We start from the raw sequence: 19773 nt of genomic DNA, 5'->3' as shown, positions 1-19773 counted from the left end.
TGACACCTGCACCGTGATAGAGTCATCTGACACCAGCACCGTGATAGAGAGCACTGACATCAGCAGCGTGACATAAAGCACTAACACCAGCCCCGTGATATACAGCACTGACAGCAGCAGCGTGACATACAGCAATGACACCTGCACCATGATAGTCATCTGACAACAGCACCGTGATAGAGAGCACTGACAGCACCGTGATATACAGCACTGACATCAGCAGCGTGACATACAGCAATGACACCTGCACCTTGATAGAGTCATCTGACACCAGCACCGTGATAGAGAGCACTGACATCAGCAGCGTGACATAAAGCACTAACGCTAGCACCGTGATATACAGCACTGACAGCAGCACCGTGATAGAGAGTACTGAAATCAGCACCGTGATATACAGCACTGACACCTGCACTGTAAGCAGCCCCAGGAGGAAGTCAGCATAGCACAGGGATGGTGGGAGCCCCTCATAATGAGCATAGCACAGGGATGGTGGGAACCCCTTATAATATGCACAGCAGAGGTACAGCCCCAGGAGGAAGTCAGCACAGCACAGGGATGGTGGAAGCCCCTGATAATAAGCAGCCCCAGGAGGAAGTCAGCACAGCACAGGGATGGTAGGAGCCCCTCATAATAAGCATAGCACAGGGATGGTGGGAGCCCCTCATAATAAGCAGCCCCAGGAGGATGTCAGCATAGCACAGGGTTGGTGGGAGTCCCTCATAATAAGCAGCCCCAGGAGGAAGTCAGCACAGCACAGGGATGGTGAGAGCCCCTCATAATAAGCATAGCACAGGGATGGTGGGAACCCCTCATAATAAGCAGCCCCAGGAGGAAGTCAGCACAGCACAGGGATGGTGGGAGCCCCTCATAATGAGCATAGCACAGGGATGGTGGGGGCCCCTCATAATATGCACAGCAGAGGTACAGCCCCAGGAGGAAGACAGCACAGCACAGGGATGGTGGAAGCCCCTCATAATAAGCAGCCCCAGGAGAAAGTCAGCACAGCACAGGTATGGTGGGAGCCCCTCATAATGAGCATAGCACAGGGATGGTGGGAGCCCCTCATAATATGCACAGCAGAGGTACAGCCCCAGGAGGAAGTCAGCACAGCACAGGGATGGTGGGAGCCCCTCATAATGAGCATAGCACAGGGGGAAGTCAGCACAGCACAGGGATGGTGGGAGCCCCTCATAATAAGCAGCCCCAGTAGAAATATGACACCGCTCAACCTCTTCAAAGAGGAGGGTACGGGCATATAGTACGGCGTGCTTTTTTTGGACAAGGAAGTGAGCCAAATGAAGAAAGAAGGTCTGTGTGCTCGATTAAAAAAATTATTTATAGACATATACATGGTCTACTGGTCACATGTGTTGAATTCCTCCGAGATCCATGCCTCAATTATTTTTAGAAATGTGAGGTAGTTAACACTGTCGTGAGCTAGGCAAGTACGCTTATCGGTCACGATCCCCCCATGCTGTGCTGAACGTCCTTTCGGACAGGACACTGGATGAGGGGCAAGCCAACAGTTCGATTCCAAATTGGGCAAGCTCTGGCCAGAGGTCAAGCCTGCGCACCCAGTAGTCCAGGGGTTCATCACTCCTCAGAGCGTCCACATCGGCCGTTAACCCGATGTAGTCGGACACCTGACGGTCTAGGCGTTCCCTGATGCTGGATCCGGATGACACCTGTCGATGGGTCGGCTGAAAGAATGACCTCATATCCGAAGTCACCAACACTTCTTCAAACCGGCCTCTTCTTGCAGGCGCTCTTGGATTGGTACCCGCAACTCCTTCTCTGGGAGTGGGAATTGCTCCTCTGCCAGAGCACGCAAAAGCAGAATGCAGCATTTCTCGAAGCAAGGCCTGGAAGTGCTCCATTCTGCCAGCCCTCTGTGACGGCGGTAACATTTCCGCCATTTTGTGTTTGTACCGGGGGTCTAAGTACGTTGCCACCCAGTACTGGTCCTTGACCCTTATGCTTTTTATACGGGGGTACCTATTAAAACACTGGAGCATGAAGGCCCCCATTTGCACTAAACTGGAAGCAGTGTGGTGGCCTGGCTCATGCTCATCATCCAGGATCATTTCGTCCTCTTCATTCTCCTCTCCCCATCCACGCACAACAGGGATCCCAGAAAGGTTTAAAGCATGCTCTTCTTGCTCCTCCTCATCCGCCCCGGCACCATCCTCCTCTGACTTCTCTTCAGACTCTTGTTGTTCACTTGTCTCAGATAGAGTAGCCCCCCCTGGGAATTCATCCAGCATTGCGACTTCCTCATCTTCCCGCTCCTGCTCCTCCACAGCTTGATCAATGACACGACGCAAAGCACGCTCCATAAAGAAGGCATAAGGTACCATGTCACTGATGGCGCCATGGCTGCGACTGACCAGTTTGGTGATCTCCTCAAATGGCCGCAGAAGTCTGCATGCGTCACACATGAGCAGCCACTGGCGCGGTTAAAAAAAACCCTAGCTCCCCAGAACCTGTTCTGCCGCAGAGTTCATACAGGTAGACGTTAACTTCACGTTTCTGCTGGAGCAGCCTATCAAGCATTTAGAAGGTTGAGTTCCATCGCGTCGGGCAATCGCAAATAAGACGTCTGACCGGCAGATTGTGTCGCCGCTGAATGTCAGCAAGGCGAGCCATGGCCGTGTAAGATCTTCTGAAATGGGCCCGAGATTTTCCTTGCCTGAAGCAAGATGTCCTGGACCCCAGGGTATTTGACAATGAATCGCTGCACGACCAAGTTTAGGCAGATTGGCACCGTTGTCACACACCACTTTACCAACTGTCAAATTGAGCAGTGTTAGCCACTGATCTGCCTGTGAACGCAAAGCTGAAAAGAGTGCTGGGCCAGTGTGGCTCTTGGCTTCCAGGCACAACAGACGCAGCTCGGCATGGCAACATCTCACCTGGCATGTCGAATAGGTTCTGGGGAGCTTGGGCGGCGCAGCGGAAGAGACGCTAGCAGCGGAAAAGGAGGAGTCAGCCGAGGAGGAGGATGGAGTAGGAGGAGGAGGAGAAGAAGGGCTAGGCCTGCATGCAATTCGTGGCGGTAAAACCAAATCTACACGGGTGCCACGGGTTACATGCTTGACGGCCGTCAGTAGGTTCACCCAGTGGGCAGTAAAAGTGATATACCTTCCCTGCCCGTGTTTGCTAGACCACGTATCTGTGGTCAGATGTATCTTGGCACCGACACTGTGTGCCAGAGATACATTCACTTGCCGCTGAACATGGCCATATAGCTCTGGGATGCCCTTCTGTGAAATACTTCCTTCCTGGGACTTTCCATTGTGGTGTTCCAATGGCCACAAATTTGCGAAAGTCCTCCGAGCCCACCAGTTTATATGGCAGTAGTTGGCGGGCTATGAGTTCTGACAAGCCAGCCGTCAACCATTGGGCAAGAGGGTTATCTGGCGTCATCGTTTTTTTACGCTCGAACATTAGGCCCATGGAAGCCTGCCTTTTTGCAGAAAAACGTGAGCTTGGTGTGATGGATGGTGGAGTGGAGGACAATTGTGAGGAGAAGGAGAAGTAGAAGACGAGGCTGGAGTGTGGCTTTGTGTGTTCCGTTGCTCCCACTGGGCTCGGTGATGGCTGCTCATGTGCCTTCTTAAGGCGGTCGTCCCTATGTGAGTGTTGGGCTTACCGCGACTAATGCATTGACTGCAAAGATTGCAGATGGCAACGCTATTGTCAGCAGCGGACACGTTAAAAAAAGCCCACACTGCGGAGCCATGTGCCGGTGTCCTGGGAGCGCCAGCGGTACATGGTCGATGACTCGCTCCTGATACATTTGCAGTCTGCTTTGTCCCTCCTGTGCAATGTAAGTTATTCCTGCTTCTCCTCCCTATCTGCTGGTCCATATCTCCCTCTGAACTCCCCTCCTCTTCCTCTGTTGTGAGCACCCACGTGACATCACTAGACACGTCATCATCGACGTCACCTTCCCCACCGCTATAAGTAGAGATCTCGGAGGAGGCAGCAACACCGGGGACCAATCTCCTCCTTGGGCTGATCTGGGTACTGTCGTCGGACTGCTGAGTAGCGGTTGTTGCTATCTCCTCTTCCTGATCCAATACCAAGAGTGGCTGCGCATCAGAAATGTCTTGATATGGATCGGAAAATAATTCCTGTTACTCAAGCGGAAGGTATGTGGTGGTGGTGGTGTTGTTGGTGGTAGTGTCTTTAGGGGTGCACATAGCAGAGAGTGAAGAAGAGGGTGCAGATCGAGAGGATGAGGTGGGTGCAGAAGAGTAAAGCTGAGTGAGCCACTCAACCAAGTCTGGTGCGTCCTTTAAAGTAATTGAACGCACCTTCTGCAACTTCCCACTTTGGCTCAAGCCTGTTGCTCCTGCCCTACCCCTACCACCCCTGTGGAAGGGCCTGCCTCTTCCTCTGCCTGTCATTTTTTAAATGACCCTGTGACAAAACTCTCAGTCCCTATACTGATGAAGGACTGCTGCAGTATAGGGCAGCGGTCAGCAGTAGTGCACCTCAACCCTATTTATTGTGGACCTATACCATTCCTTATAGAATAGCAGACTGTACCTCACTCAACCCTATGTACTGTAGCACCCTAGACCAAGTTACCAGTCCTTATAAGGACCTTTGTGGAACAAGTAGGTTGTGTGTGACTGATTAGCAGACTGTACGTCAGTCCCTATACTGATGAAGGACTGCTGCAGTATAGGGCAGCGGTCAGCAGTAGTGCACCTCAACCCTATGTATTGTGGACCTATACCATTCCTTATAGAATAGCAGACTGTACCTCACTCAACCCTTTGTACTGTAGCACCCTAGACCAAGTTTCCAGTCCTTATAAGGACCTTTGTGGAACAAGTAGGTTGTGACTCATTAGCAGACTGCAGCAGAAGGACAGCAGTCAAGTATAATATTCTTTCTATATTTGGAAGAAAGAATATTATACGTGTACAAGCCTATTACCATACCACTGATACCAGTCCTGAAAAGAACCTTTGTGGACCTAATATAGTAACAGCTACTGATTAAACTGACCCTCACAGCCTCACACACAGCTTCCTGCCTGTCCCTATATAAACTGACAAAACAGAGGCTGCTGGAACAATAACTTGAATAGCACTTTTGTGGACCTGATAGTAACAGCTAATGATTAAACTGACTGTCCCTGCAGCACACACCGTCCTGTCCCTTTCTCTAAACTGACAAAAGACACTCAGGCTGCTGCAACAATCAGTAGCACAGCAGTGCCTCAATCCTATATCCTGAACTACACCTAACACCTATACCAGTCCTGAAAATAACTTTTGTGTAACAAATAGCTAGCGATTTGGGTCACTGCAATCTCTCCCTGCTCCACACAGCAACCTCTCCCTATAGTGACAGAAGAAAGAATGTAAAATGGCCGCCGGATCAGGTCTATTTATAAGTTAGGGGGAATGTCCAAGTGTCCATGTGCTGTAATGTCTCAATTGGCTGTCCTGTACCCCATGATGGATGTGTCATCATAGGTCAAAGTTCTTTTACACATTAAACACGGAAGTCCGCTGGGCGAACGGCGGCAATAGTCCGCCGATCGGGCGGACCGCGAACAGCCGAAATTCGCCACGAAACGACCGCCGGGCGAACCGTTCCGCCATCACTACAGAGGAGTGGTGTCGCCCCTGTATGAGACTTGATTGTCAGTGAGCCCACATCCCTAGTACAATAGAAAAAGAATCCCTGAAAAAGAGTGTATATCCTCTGATGGGATTTTAAATAGTTTACTGGCAATAGGTAATAGTACAAAGACTCTAATCTCTTCTACTCTTGTACTATTACCTATTGCCAGTAACCCTATTTAATTTCCCATTAGAGGATATACACTCTTTTTTAGTGATTCTTTTTGTATTATAAATACTGCCTGGAAACTGGAGATTGTCCATAGCAACCAAAAAGTGTCCCTTTATGTCAAAAGTGGTTTTAGACCAGCTAGAAAACGGCAATAGTAAATTAGAACACTTGCAAAATTGAGTGATAGTTAATCATGTGGAAATTAATTTTATTACTATTATATTATTTTTTTTTAGAATTATTTATATTTATTATATTATATGTTATGATTTTGTGTTTCAAACTTCATCATACTCGGGATGTCTACTAGACTCTTGTTTGGACAGATTTAAGTGTGTTATTCCTAACACAAATCACCAAATTTCTATGCAAAATAATTGTACTGCTTTGAGACGCAAAGATCTGACATAATCATACCGCCAGGGAGGCTACGGCTGAGTTCACACTATTGCAATTTGGATGCGGGAGCTGCAAAAATGTCAGTCCAGCGCATTCGTGCGGGAGCCTCAGCACAGAGCTCTGAAGGAATGGCACCAATGTTCAGTTTCTTTAAAGTACATGCGCTGGTGATGTCACTGGCTGCTGCTCACTGGAATATCTCTTAAACAGTGCACATTTATTACATATTCCTATTACCTTCATGTAAGCTTTATTATAAACTTACCTATAGGTAAAAATTTCATAAAAGACTTTACTATCGCTTTAATTCAGAGTGGATAATCCATCTCCATCTAGTGGTCAAGTTTTATAATGACACATCAATCTATACAATTCGTATTCGTCTTGAAAGGCAGCACCCTTTACAAAATCCATGAACACCTCCTAATCAATATCATCAACTAAAAATGGAACAAATAAAAAGAGACCGCAGGTGAAACGTGTTCCCCTCCCATGCAGGAAAGGTGCACAGAACGCCCCTTTCCTGTGTGAACAGACCCTCAATGTCACCCCAAACCCGGGTAGCAGCCTTGTGACAAAATCTGCTTGGCTCTCCGCTGAAAAAAAGTACAGGAGCTACTTTGGCGCTGGCTGCCCTATGCTGTCACACAACAAATGCACCAAAAAAAGCAATGTGTCGGCCAGGTGTGAAGGCGGCCTGATTGTTAATGGCAATTCAATATATGGCACATTGAACAATCTTTTCAGTCTTTTAATTGTATAGATCATTATTTTTCAAACTTTTATCAGTCAAGGCACCCTTTACAAAATACGGACAGTCTGGGGGCTCCCCATTTCAACAGGTAAAAACTATTCTAATAGTTTTGCATAACACAGCAACATCCACACATGTAGGACCCCCAACATTGGGGGGGATTTATTCTTCCAAAGCAAATCATCTTTTATAAACTGGTATTGGCTAGGATTCCAAGGTTTCTCTTTTCCCTCAAATTTTCTCCATCACTCAGCTAAAGTGCCCTCAAGAAGGTTGTAATGGTGCACAATGGAATCCTGTGGCTAAAAGGCAGCTTTACCCACATGCTGACTTGTATGCAATTTTGGGGCAATTTTCAGGCATTTTGCCAAGACGCCTCTGAAGAAACCTCACGGTGCCCCAGGGTGCCTGGACATCCTGGCTGATAAAAGCTGGTATAGATAATATGGTTATATATATATAACATTGTTTTAAGTCCCTCTTATGCTGGGTTGTCTCTGCCCAGACAATCCAGTGTTATCTTGCTGCGATCCGCTACTCAGTTGTCACATCCTGGGTCCCATGCTGCCATCCTGGTCATTGAGAGTTGGCTGCCTCTTCTGGGTTCAGGCACAAGCCCCGCCCCCACCCCTCCAGATGATCCACACCAGCACGCCACGTCTGCCTATCAGATGCTGTGGATCCCTTCTCCTGTAGCCTCCTAGAATACATGGTGTGGTATCCCAGGAGAGTGGCATGAAAAAAGTTAACTGAAGAATAGCATTTTACTATACAGAAAGGGGTGGGCGCTGTGAGTGCATGTAGGGGGGGTGATTTTAGGATTGTAGGCTCCACTTTAAAGTGTATCCCCAGCCAACTTTCACAAGGTGGCCTTCCTTATTGCCATCATGTCTGCGAGGTGAGTGCTAGCAATATTGTCTTATATAAAACTTGTATGGACAAGGTTGTCTTGAGGCCTGGAGCCTCCTTTCATCGTAAAGTGGATGTAAACCTGATTCATGAACTTTTTTCATGTGCTCTGATTAAACCAAGAGTCCTTTGGTGAAATCGATTGGTCAGAAGTGACGATCTAGTGATCCTCTCTCCCATTCACTAACATACTTTTGACCAATAGATTCCAAGCCTGCCCACCACGACAAGGTAGACTCTTCTAGGGCAGGACCTACACTAAACTACACTAAGCTACCCTACTGGATGCTAGTCATCGTTTTTCTAATGTTGGATGTATGTTTGTAGTAGGCCTCGTCCTATAATCTGTGTGTGCGATCTGCTCTCTCCTAATCAGTCGTTTTCTTTCCTTCAACCCCTCCAAATCTTACAGTGTATGGCTATCTAAATGTGCTTCTAAAGCCCTAAGTTTTATCACCTTAATGCACTCTATGTACTAAGGAGAAGGACCTTCTCTGCTGAAGCTGCCCACCCAACCCCCCTTTTCCTTACCTGAGCCCATCCGATCCAGCTTCCACCGCTGTCTCTCTCCTCATTGGACAGACTGCTAGCAGTGGGAGCGATTGGCTACAGCTGCTCTCAATCAAATCCGATGACATGGGGGTGCGCGGTGGCCCGAGTCCCGCTTTCTGTGTCAATAGATGCAGCAGCGAGTCTCGGGAGTGAGCACGCACAGGTGCCCCCAGGGAAAGCAGCTTTCCGTGGGGGCACCCGATGAAGAGGAGGGTCCTGGAGTGCCAGTGGGGGGTACCCAGAGGGGCTGCTCTGTGCAAAACCATTACATAGAGTAAGTAAGTATAGGCATGTTTTGTATTTTTTTTATTTTTTTTTAAATAAAAATACCCAGTCTAAAAAGAAAATATCTGTTATTACTATACTTATACATTCATACAAATTTTTTTTTGTTTTTTTTGTTTTTTTTCTCAAAACATCAATTACTATAAAACTGCTAGAAGTATGCTGTATAGAGGAAAGATGTTAAATATTTATACATTTACATGTATACATTTTCTATACATTTTTTTTCAAACCCTTAACTATTAGGCCCCCATCACACGGGACGAATCGGATGGATGGATGGATGAGTCAATGAGTGGCCGGCTCAGATCTGACTGAAAATGGATCCGAGAGGGTCAGTCGTGTAAAAGGGGCCTTACAGTTGTCACCAAACTGCAGCCCTGGGGCCACATGTGGCCCTTTGCTTGCTTATATCCAGCCCTAGAGGCATTATTCCTCCCACTGACACCAATGATGGGGCACTATTCCCCCATTGACACCAATGATGGGGCATTATTCTCCCCACTGACTCCAATGATGGGGCACTATTCCCCCACTGACTCTAATAATGGGGCACTATTCCCCCACTGACTCCAATAATGGGGCACTATTCCCCCCACTGACTCCAATAATGGGGCACTATTCCCCCCACTGACTCCAATAATGGGGCACTATTCCCCCACTGACTCCAATAATTGGGCACTATTTCCCCCACTGACTCCAATAATGGGGCACTATTCCCCCACTGACTCCAATGATGGGGCACTATCCCCCCCACTGACTCCAATAATGGGGCACTATTCCTCCCACTGACTCCAATAATGGGGCACTATTCCCCCACTGACTCCAATAATTGGGCATTATTTCCCCCACTGACTCCAATGATGGGGCACTATTCCTGCCACTGACTCCAATGATGGGGCACTATTCCCCCCACTGACTCCAATAATGGGGCACTATTCCCCACTGACTCCAATGATGGGGCACTATCCCCCCCACTGACTCCAATAATGGGGCACTATTCCTCACACTGACTCCAATAATGGGGCCCTATTCCCCCACTGACTCTAATAATGGGGCAATATTCCCCCCCACTGACACCAATAATGGGGCAGTATTCCCCCAGTGACTCCAATAACGGGGCACTATTCCTCCCACTGACTCCAATAATGGGGCCCTATTCCCCCACTGACTCTAATAATGGGGCACTATTCCCCCACTGACTCCAATAATGGGGCACTATTCCCCCCACTGACTCCAATAATGGGGCACTATTCCCCCAGACTCCAATAATTGGGCACTATTTCCCCCACTGACTCCAATAATGGGGCACTATTCCCCCACTGACTCCAATGATGGGGCACTATCCCCCCCACTGACTCCAATAATGGGGCACTATTCCTCCCACTGACTCCAATAATGGGGCACTATTCCCCCACTGACTCCAATAATTGGGCATTATTTCCCCCACTGACTCCAATGATGGGGCACTATTCCTGCCACTGACTCCAATGATGGGGCACTATTCCCCCCACTGACTCCAATAATGGGGCACTATTCCCCCACTGACTCCAATGATGGGGCACTATCCCCCCCACTGACTCCAATAATGGGGCACTATTCCTCACACTGACTCCAATAATGGGGCACTATTCCCCCACTGACTCCAATAATGGGGTACTATTCCCCCCACTGACTCCAATAATGGGGTACTATTCCCCCACTGACTCCAATAATGGGGCACTATTCCTCCCACTGACTCTAATAATGGGGCACTATTCCCCCACTGACTCCAATGATGGGGCACTATTCCCCCCCCCACTGACTCCAATAATGGGGCACTATTCCTCTCACTGACTCCAATAATGGGGTACTATTCCTCTCACTGACTCCAATAATGGGGCACTATTCCTCTCACTGACTCCAATAATGGGGTACTATTCCTCTCACTGACTCCAATAATGGGGCACTATTCCTCTCACTGACTCCAATAATGGGGTACTATTCCTCTCACTGACTCCAATAATGGGGCACTATTCCTCTCACTGACTCCAATAATGGGGCACTATTCCCCCCCACTGACTCCAATGATGGGGCACTATTCCCCCCACTGACTCCAATAATGGGGCACTATTCCCCCACTGACTCCAATGATGGGGCACTATTCCCCCCCACTGACTCCAATAATGGGGCACTACCCCCCACTGACTCCAATAATGGGGCACTATTCCCCCACTGACTCCAATGATGGGGCACTATTCCCCCCCCCCCACTGACTCCAATAATGGGGCACTATTCTCCCACTGACTCCAATAATGGGGCACTATTCCCCCCACTGACTCCAATAATGGGGCACTATTCCCCCACTGACTCCAATAATGGGGCACTATTCCCCCACTGACTCCAATAATGGGGCACTATTCCTCTCACTGACTCCAATAATGGGGCACTATTCCTCCCACAGTAAACTGGTCCTTTCTTTAGAAGGTTTGGAGACCCCTGAACTAGTACTACACCACTTCATGTAATGTATATAAAAAGAAAATGTGTCACACAATGGGGATTAGAAGCAGATATGGAGCACCATTGGGATCAACATTAATGGCAAACCTGTAGTTGAGCATTTCTTCAAAGCTGATTGGGGCATCAGTGGGCAGTCTGCGGGGCAGTCGGGGAAGAGCAGCCCGGCACAGAGGACAGGTCCTGCTCTGCTCTGCCCATCGCTGGATGCATTCCGGGTGGAATTGGTGACTGCAGGGCAGAGTCGTAGTGTCTTGCCCATCTTGAAAATCTGAAAAACAAATGGTACATATCAGCTGGTCCTCACCACCCGGCTGGATGGGTGGCGGTGGTGATGGGGGTTGTTGAGGAGCTCTGCCGCGGTCTCTAGGAGAACGGCTCCTATGGTCCTCCTGTCTCCTCCTCCGATGGGCTCGAGACCTCGTCCGATGGGCGATGGGTGACTCTCCGCCGTCCTGACGAGAACGCCTCTGCCGGGATCCGGGACGAGAAGGACGAGGCATCCCGATGGTATAGGGTGCCTTTTATACCTGAAAAAGGCTAAAAAATTATAATATTAGCAATAATATTATAATCAGCTATAAGATGGTAGAAATAGCGATAAGTATCAATTAAAATCGATAAAATCGCAGTCAGTCACAAGGAAAAGCAGTAAAACGCTGTGAGATCGCAGAGCAACAGCTCAGAGCAACCGCACTCAGCAACTCGTAATGAGAAGTGACCTGAGACAGGCTCAGCCTCATCGTCATCTAGTACGCACCTGTCATTCATCTTATGGTGACCTCACAACATCGTATTTGTTGCCCATATGTCATCATACAACACTGTACACATCTACATCTTATATCATTACATTCTTTTCACATTTCATTACACTCTAATGGGTTTTTTAAGGGTTTCATTCTTTAAAATTGTCACTAGGTGGCAGTCTGTCCGTTTTCACAGCTAATTTGCATACAGTTATGTCCCTGTCCAATCAGCTGAAGGCTGAGCAGTTAGGACGGTGTGAGACGGGCGCCATCTTGGGTAATGGTTCTCTATGAGGAATTGATATATGAGTTATATTTGCTGGGAAAGCTGAAGAAATCACCCAATCCGGGAATTTTGGTGATTGAGGAGAGCAGAGCTTTACAGGTGAGGAGTACAGAGGGGAGGAGAGCCGGGGGTAGGTAGGAGAAGGTGGTGGGGGGTAGTTAAGTAGGTGGGGGGTAGTAGGTCAGACGCAATGTATGTTCTCTGTGGTGTGAGGTGAGCTCTGAGGTGTAATGGGGAGTATATGGCCGTCTGTAGAGGTGATAATATCCGGGGGAGGGAGGGCAAACATAGCTGGAGCCCCCCCATCACCCCTCATCTGCCCCCCCAGTCTGTGTTTCCTAATCCCCCCTCATCATTGCTGGATAAGAAGGGGTGCAGGTGTGGGGGAGGGGGGGACTGTCACTAATACAGGCATGGTACATGACACTTCCATGACCACTAATGATGGGGGATGGGGAGGTAAAAGTGTTTGTAAACCTCAGACATGGAATATGTAGAACGCATATCCCTCTATAGCTGGGGTCGACAACCCATCGATCCCCACACAGTGACTGGTCGATCGCTACCTCGGCTTGCCGAGCCGACTATCAGATGTGGGACTGTTTATTCGCAGCGGATGCCTGAAAAACGCATGGATAGTAGGTTATATGCTTTACAATGACATCGTTCACACCAGTGCTTGCATTTCCAATGTGTTCCAGTTGTAGAAAAAAAGAGAACATGCTGCATTTTTCCTATAAAACGCATCAAAAATGCACCTAAACGCACTGCAACACGCATGTCCTTAGGGCCGCTTCACACCATAGAAACGCAGATGCCTTCCAGATGCTTTTCTGCATGCACATTTTTGATGTGTTCCAGTGCGTTTTTAATGCAGTCCAGTGCATTTTTTCCCCCCATTTTTCTTAACTCTGAGGGTCAGTTCACACCAGACGCAGTTCCGTTCAGGTCCGTGTGCTTTTCTTTCTGCACTAAAAACGCATGCACAGTGTTTTCCATGTATTCCAATGGCTCTAGTTCACACCATGCAGTCAGTTTCCGGTCAGTTTCCGGTGCAGAAAAAAAGGAGCTGCACAGAACTGCATGTGGTGTGAACTGGCCCTAAATAAGGACATGTGTGTTCCCGTGCGTTTTTTGCGCTCTGCAGTGCATTTTTGATGCTTTTTACAGCGTTCCAATACAGTTCAGTGCAGGAAAAATGCAGCGTGTTCTACTTTTTATTCTGGAACTGCAAGCCCTGGTGTGAACTATGCCATTATAAACCATATAACCTACTTTCCATGCGTTTTTGATGCTGGAAATAAAACGCACTGGACTGCATGTGGTGTGAAGATGCAGTTCTGTGCAGTTCTGTTTTTTTTTTCTGCACCAATACAGTCGGGTGCAGAAACTGACCGGAAACTGACTGCATGGTGTGAACTAGAGCCATTGGAATGCTTGGAAAACACTGTGCATGCGTTTTTAGTGCATAAAAAAGCACACGGACCTGAACGGAGCTGCATCTGGTGTGAACTGGCCCTAAATAAGGACATGTGCATTCCAGTGCGTTTTTGGTGCGTTTAGTTGCGTTTCAGTGCGTTTTGATGCATTTTACAGCGTTCCAGTTCCACAAAAAAACATGCTGAATTTTTTCTGCACTGGGCTGTACTGAAACATGGTAAAAAGTGTCAAAAATGCACTGGAACGCAACTAAATGCACTGAAACGCACATTTAAGAAAAAAGAGGTAGAAAAATTAACTGGAACGCATCAAAAACGCACTGGAACACATGAAAACACGCATTAGAGAAAAGCATCTGGAATGCATCCGTACTGCGTTTCTATGATGTGAAGTGGGCCTAAATAAGGACATGTGTGTTTTAGTGTGTTTTGGTGCATTTAGGTGCGTTCCAGTATTTTTTATGCGTTTTACAGCGTTCCAGTGCAGGAACAATGCAGCATGTTCTACTTTTTTGTTTTTTTTCTTGAACTGGAACGCATTGGTGTGAACTATGCCATTGATAAGCATATAACCTACTTTACATGCGTTTTTGATGCAGAAAAAAATGCACTGGACTGCACGTGGTGTGAAGCGGCTCTTAGGCCTGACTCTCACCTATGCAGGTTGCAGTTTTCATATTCCAGGTGCATTTTGCATTTTTCATCCATTCAAGTCTATGGAACCAAAACCAGAAAAACATCCCTGGCCCTTTCCATAAAACGCACAGATGTGACCTATAGCCATACTGTATTGTGTTTCTGCAAAACTAAAAATGCACAAAAAATGCACAGGTGTGAACCAGGCCTTACCCGTGGGCTGAGATTCAGAGCCAGCTGTTAATCAGGCAGCTGGGTGGATCCCAACAATATGGTCGGGATCCTTCCAGATCCTATAGCTGCTCTGCCATGTTAGCTGACAACGGGCAATAGTGCTTGTCTCCCTTCCCAGGTACTGAGCGGCTGTATAGTACAGGAGTCACTGATAGCTAGTAGTTCGCACCACGTGCAGTCCAGTGCGTTTTTTTTTTTTTCTGCATCAAAAATTCATGTAGGTTATATGGTTTCCTATGGCATAGTTCACACCAGTGCGGTCAGTTCCGGGGCTTTCCAGTTCCAGAAAAGAAAAAGAGAACATGCTGCATTTTTCCTGTCTTGGAACACAGTAAAATGCATGAAAAATGCACTGTAATGCATCAAAAACGCACCGGGTCCCATTAAAAAGAAAAGAAAAAAGCATCTGAATGCATCCAAAAAATGCACTGGAACCAGGGCCAGGGCTACCACTAGCCGGACTAGGCAACTGCCTAGGGCGCACTGCCGCTGGCTATTTTACTCCTACTCTGCCATGTCAGGTAGCGCCGACGTCACCCCCCCCCCCCCCCCCGCCCCCGCCCTGTCCCCACTCCTCTGGCTGTCCGCTGACATGTTTCCAGTCCACACAGACAGTAATCCCCCCTCTCTGCTCTATCATGCAGTGAGCCAGTAACACAGTGTCACATGTGTCCAGCCCCCCTCCCACGCTCTCCTGGCCGTGTCACTGGAGTGGAGTATGGATGGAGGATGCATCATGAGATACAGCATGGAGGTGGCTCTCTGGGCTTGGGGACAGGTGGAGCCTGGGCTGGCTGGAACTGTAAGGGGCACTCGGGCACCGCACTGACACAGAACAGAAGCAGCAGGCAGCCTGGCAGGTACACAGGCAGTACAGCAGAGTTAATGAGATTGTATATGTGATGACAATGAAAAGTCATTTTAAAATGTGTGTGAGTGTATATGTATTATATTGACTGATCTGCCAAATGTCCTCCCCCCAGACTGTATGTGATGGGCACAGGTGAGATGGTATTTGATGTGCCCTTATGAGTCTGTATTTGGGCACTGGTGAAGTGGCATTGATGGGCGCTGGTGAGATGGTATTTGATGTGCCCTGGTGAGTCTGTATTTGGGCACTGGTGAAGTGGCATTGATGGGCACTGGTAGTCTGAATTGATGGGGGCTGGTGAGGCTGCATTTGATGGGCACTTCATTAAAATGGTGGCGTGGACATGGGCAGGGTAAAGGGGGTGGAGCCGGGGCGGGGCGGCAAAATGTGGTTTCGCCTAGGGTGTCAAAAATCCTTGCACCAGCCCTGACTGGAACGTACCACAAAATGAATTAAAAACACGCATTCAGAAGCGCATCCGGAGCAGATCTGTAATGCGTTTTTGTGGTGTGAACGGCCCTAAATGTCCTATCTGTGAACTGAAGCCGTGTGGGCAGAATTAGTATTGCATGTTTCTTCTGACATGTGCTGCACAATGCTCTATTCTGTTTTTCTGGTGGATTTATTTTTCTTCTATAAATGGATTATCTTATTAACAATAGAGAGAATAACAATAGACTCTCAAATGTTTATATTAATATGTTTTATATGAATAATTTTGAATAAAAAAAATGCAATGATTGTATTAGGGACGGTTCCCACTGCTGCGATACCAGACATCGCATGTGATTCGCACCGCACTGCTGTGCGACGCAAATTTAGCCATACAGGTTGACCAAACTCATGCAGGACCCTTTTTTTTGTCTGCACCAGAATCGGATCTCACCCATGCAATCCCATTCCTGTCCGAATTGACAGGCGCAGCAGCATTTAAAATCTGTAACCAGGAGCACTGGAGAAGGAGGAGGCTGAGGAGCATGCGGCGGTGGCAGAGCAGAGGAGCCCTGCATCCAGGCAATCCAGATTCCAGAGTCCACGGGGTGTCGAGGACGGAGTGACAGCCCATAGCCCAGCCGATGGTGACAGCAGGTGATGGTGGCAGCCGAAGGGGGTGATGATGGCGGAGGGTAATGATGGCAAGGGGGTGTTGGGGGATGGAGGCAGGAGGTGATTGGACTAAATAATCCACACTTATTATATCGAAAATAACAAAAATATGTTTTTATACCTTAATATCTACCTTAAATCACATTGCTATTTGCCTAGCGTACTTGTTTGTAGCCTAAATACTGAACTTTGCACCTAAAAATATAATTTTGTAACTTTAGTGAAATGCCAGTAAAAACTTGGGTGTGCCAGTAAAAATTTCGGGTGTCGTGCCAGTAAATTTCAATCTGGTAGGTTGGCAACACTGATCCCCACCCCCCCTGTCCCGCTGACTTGCAGCACAGTGATCTCACATTCTGCGCCCCGGTATAGCCGCCTCACCGGACCAGGGCTTAGAAATCCCCTTGGCTTAATCTCCAAAACGTCCCATGGGCAGCACCGACCAATCAAATTCACCAACCCCTTCATGTCAGCGGGGAAGTAGAGTGAATGCCGAGGGTATTTCTAAGGCCTGGTCCGGTGAGGCAGCTATACCGGGCCCTGGTTAGGACTTTGTAGTCCCCACAGTTCCAGTGTGTTAGGCCTTGGTCTGAACAGAGGAGAAATGCTGGGCCTTGTGGTCCCCCCAGTTGTAGTATAGCATTAGCAGACCCTGTTTAGGACACAGATGGAAAAGCTCAACCTTGTAATCCCCCCAGTTGCAGAGTAGTAAGCCCTGATTTCGAGAGGAGGATTACGGAGACCTGTAGTCCCCCCAGTTGTAGTGTAGTGGGCCCCATTAAGGACAGAAGAGGAATGCTGGGACCTGTAGTCATACCAGTTGTAGTGTAAAAGGCCTTGGTTAGTCTTCTTTGTGGGCATGCTTTGGACCCGCTATGGAGGGAGGTTGGAGGCTGCTAGTCTCTTCTGCATGCTTTCATTGGACCGGCTGTTTTTCCAGGCGTGCGTTTCACCAGCTATATGGGAAGATGATTTCACATATGATTGCAAATATATGCAACCAAAACCTCTGTGTTTTATATCATTTTTTTTAACTTTCAATGTATTTCTTAATTTGGAGATGACATTAGAGTAGAGTTAGGGACCGCACTTTGCAGAGGTGCCTTGACGTGGCAGTGCGGCTTCACATATATTTGCAAATGTATCCAACTGAACAAAAAGGGGGCGATTTACTACAACTGGTGTTCAAACAATTTAGACATTTTTTATTTTGCTGGCTAGCTGGTAAGTGTCCCGGAAGACTCTATGTATTGTATTGTTCTGTGAACTGCCATGCTTAACCCCTTCCCAACCAGCCACTGCAGTTAAGCTGACCATACACCTATAGATTATCTGCAGATTTTCTAGGGTTAGATGGAAAAAGTGGGAGATTCCTCCATCCACACAGTTTACCGAACATGGAGAAATCTGTTACACTTTCTCCATCTAACCATAGAAAATCTGCAGATAATCTCTAGGTGTATGGCCAGCTTTATACTGCGGGAGGTTGGCTCCCCTGGAACAGACAGATCTCCGTGCTGTCAGGGGTGAGGAGAGCAATTTGCGATCCTGCCTCAGCTGCTGCCTCTGCAGCTAAAGGGGGTAGGGGCCAATGTATGTAATGTGGGCAGGGTCACAGGGGGCCCCATGATCTCCTATTGCCCAGGGGCCCCATGAGTTGCCAGTCCGCCCCTGGGTCACATGTCTCCAGGGAGGGAAAATGGCTAAATGGGCCCAATTTGGACATTTTCACTTAGGGGTGTACTCACTTTTTTTGACAGCGGTTTCGACAATAATGGCTGTGTGTTGAGTTATTTTAAGGGGAAAGTAAATTTACACTGTTATCCAAGCTGTACACTCACTACTTTACATTGTAGCAAAGTGTCATTTCTTCAGTGTTGTCACATAAAAAGATATAATAAAATATTTACAAAAATGTGAGGGGTGTACTTACTTTTCTGAGATACGGTAAGTCGGGGGTTCTCAACCTTTTGAAGAGTGAGGGCCGCTTAAAATGATTGTAATGTCTTGTTTTTGGGAGCCAATCGGGCCGCTGCTGTGTCTCAGCCAATCAGTAGGGAGAGTCTCGGACGACCGAGACACTTGTGCACATCACTTGACGGAGATGGGGCTCAGGTAAGCATTAGGAGAGGCTGCTGCACACACAGGTTTTTTTATCTTAATGCATAGAATACATTAAGATAAAAATCCTTCTGAATTTACAACTCCTTTAAGTGATTTGGTAACCGGTCATAGCCCATAATGAACTATGAGGTTTTACCACCCCCTAAACTGCAAATGTAAATGAGCCCTTACTGTCCTGAGCCTGTAAGCCTGCTTTCACACTCATGCGCTGTGGTTTACTTACACGGCAAGTGCAGCGCAATGCACCTGCGGCTTTCCTTTTCCGGCTAGCTGCGCTTTGCCATAGACTTTTAATATATCTTGTGAGTGTGGTGCACTTTCTGAAAGCACAGCAACTTGCAGGATATAATAGAAGTATATGGCTCAGTGTAGCTAACCCGCAGGAAAGCCGTAGGTGCACTATAAGTGTGAAAATAATCCATTTTTATAAGTGCTAAATGCCTATTGCAAAAGTGCAATGTATATGATGCTTAATACGCTGACCTTTTCTTCTTTCAGCTTCTACTGGCATCGCTCTCCAGGCTGCTAGGAATGTCCCAGGAGAAGTGCACTTGGTATCAGTCTGCCTGGTACAGGAGCTGGCGCTACAGAGGAAGCATCGGCTTATGCGGCTCCCTCCATCTGTTTTCTCTTCTGCCAGTGCTGGGTCCATGCACTCTGATGCTCTGGGATGGCGGGTTGCAAACCCATTGATCACGAGTTGGGCTTGCAACCCACCCTCCCAGAGCATAGGCATGCACTTTCCTGGTTTGAGGTTGGGGGCACATCAAAGGTCTCCGAGGGCCATATGTGGCCTATAGGCCACCGGTTAAGCACCCCTGGCATGAGTGAATGAAAAAAATTAGGGATGCACTGAAATTTCGGCCGCCGAAAATGGCCTTTTCATGCTGGCTACACTGGGGGAACACGCTGGCTACAATGGGGGACACTCTGGCTGCATGTTACGGGCACTGGTGAGGCTGCATTGATCTCCTGTATCTCATGTCCCCAGTCTCTGACCATCTCCTGTATAAAAATATATATTTTTTTAAATATGTTTTGGTATCGGTGCTGATTCGGTTTTCAGCCTAGTGTATTTTTAATTTTCGGTATCAGTTTCGGCACCAAGAAAC

Source organism: Lithobates pipiens, unplaced genomic scaffold (assembly GCF_037356315.1).
Source record: "Lithobates pipiens isolate NorthernLeopardFrog02 unplaced genomic scaffold, aLitPip1_a1.2 Scaffold_18, whole genome shotgun sequence".
NCBI classification, from domain to species: Eukaryota; Metazoa; Chordata; class Amphibia; order Anura; family Ranidae; genus Lithobates; species Lithobates pipiens.
The sequence above is the reverse complement of the archived record's forward strand: the minus strand, read 5'-3'. Positions refer to the sequence as shown.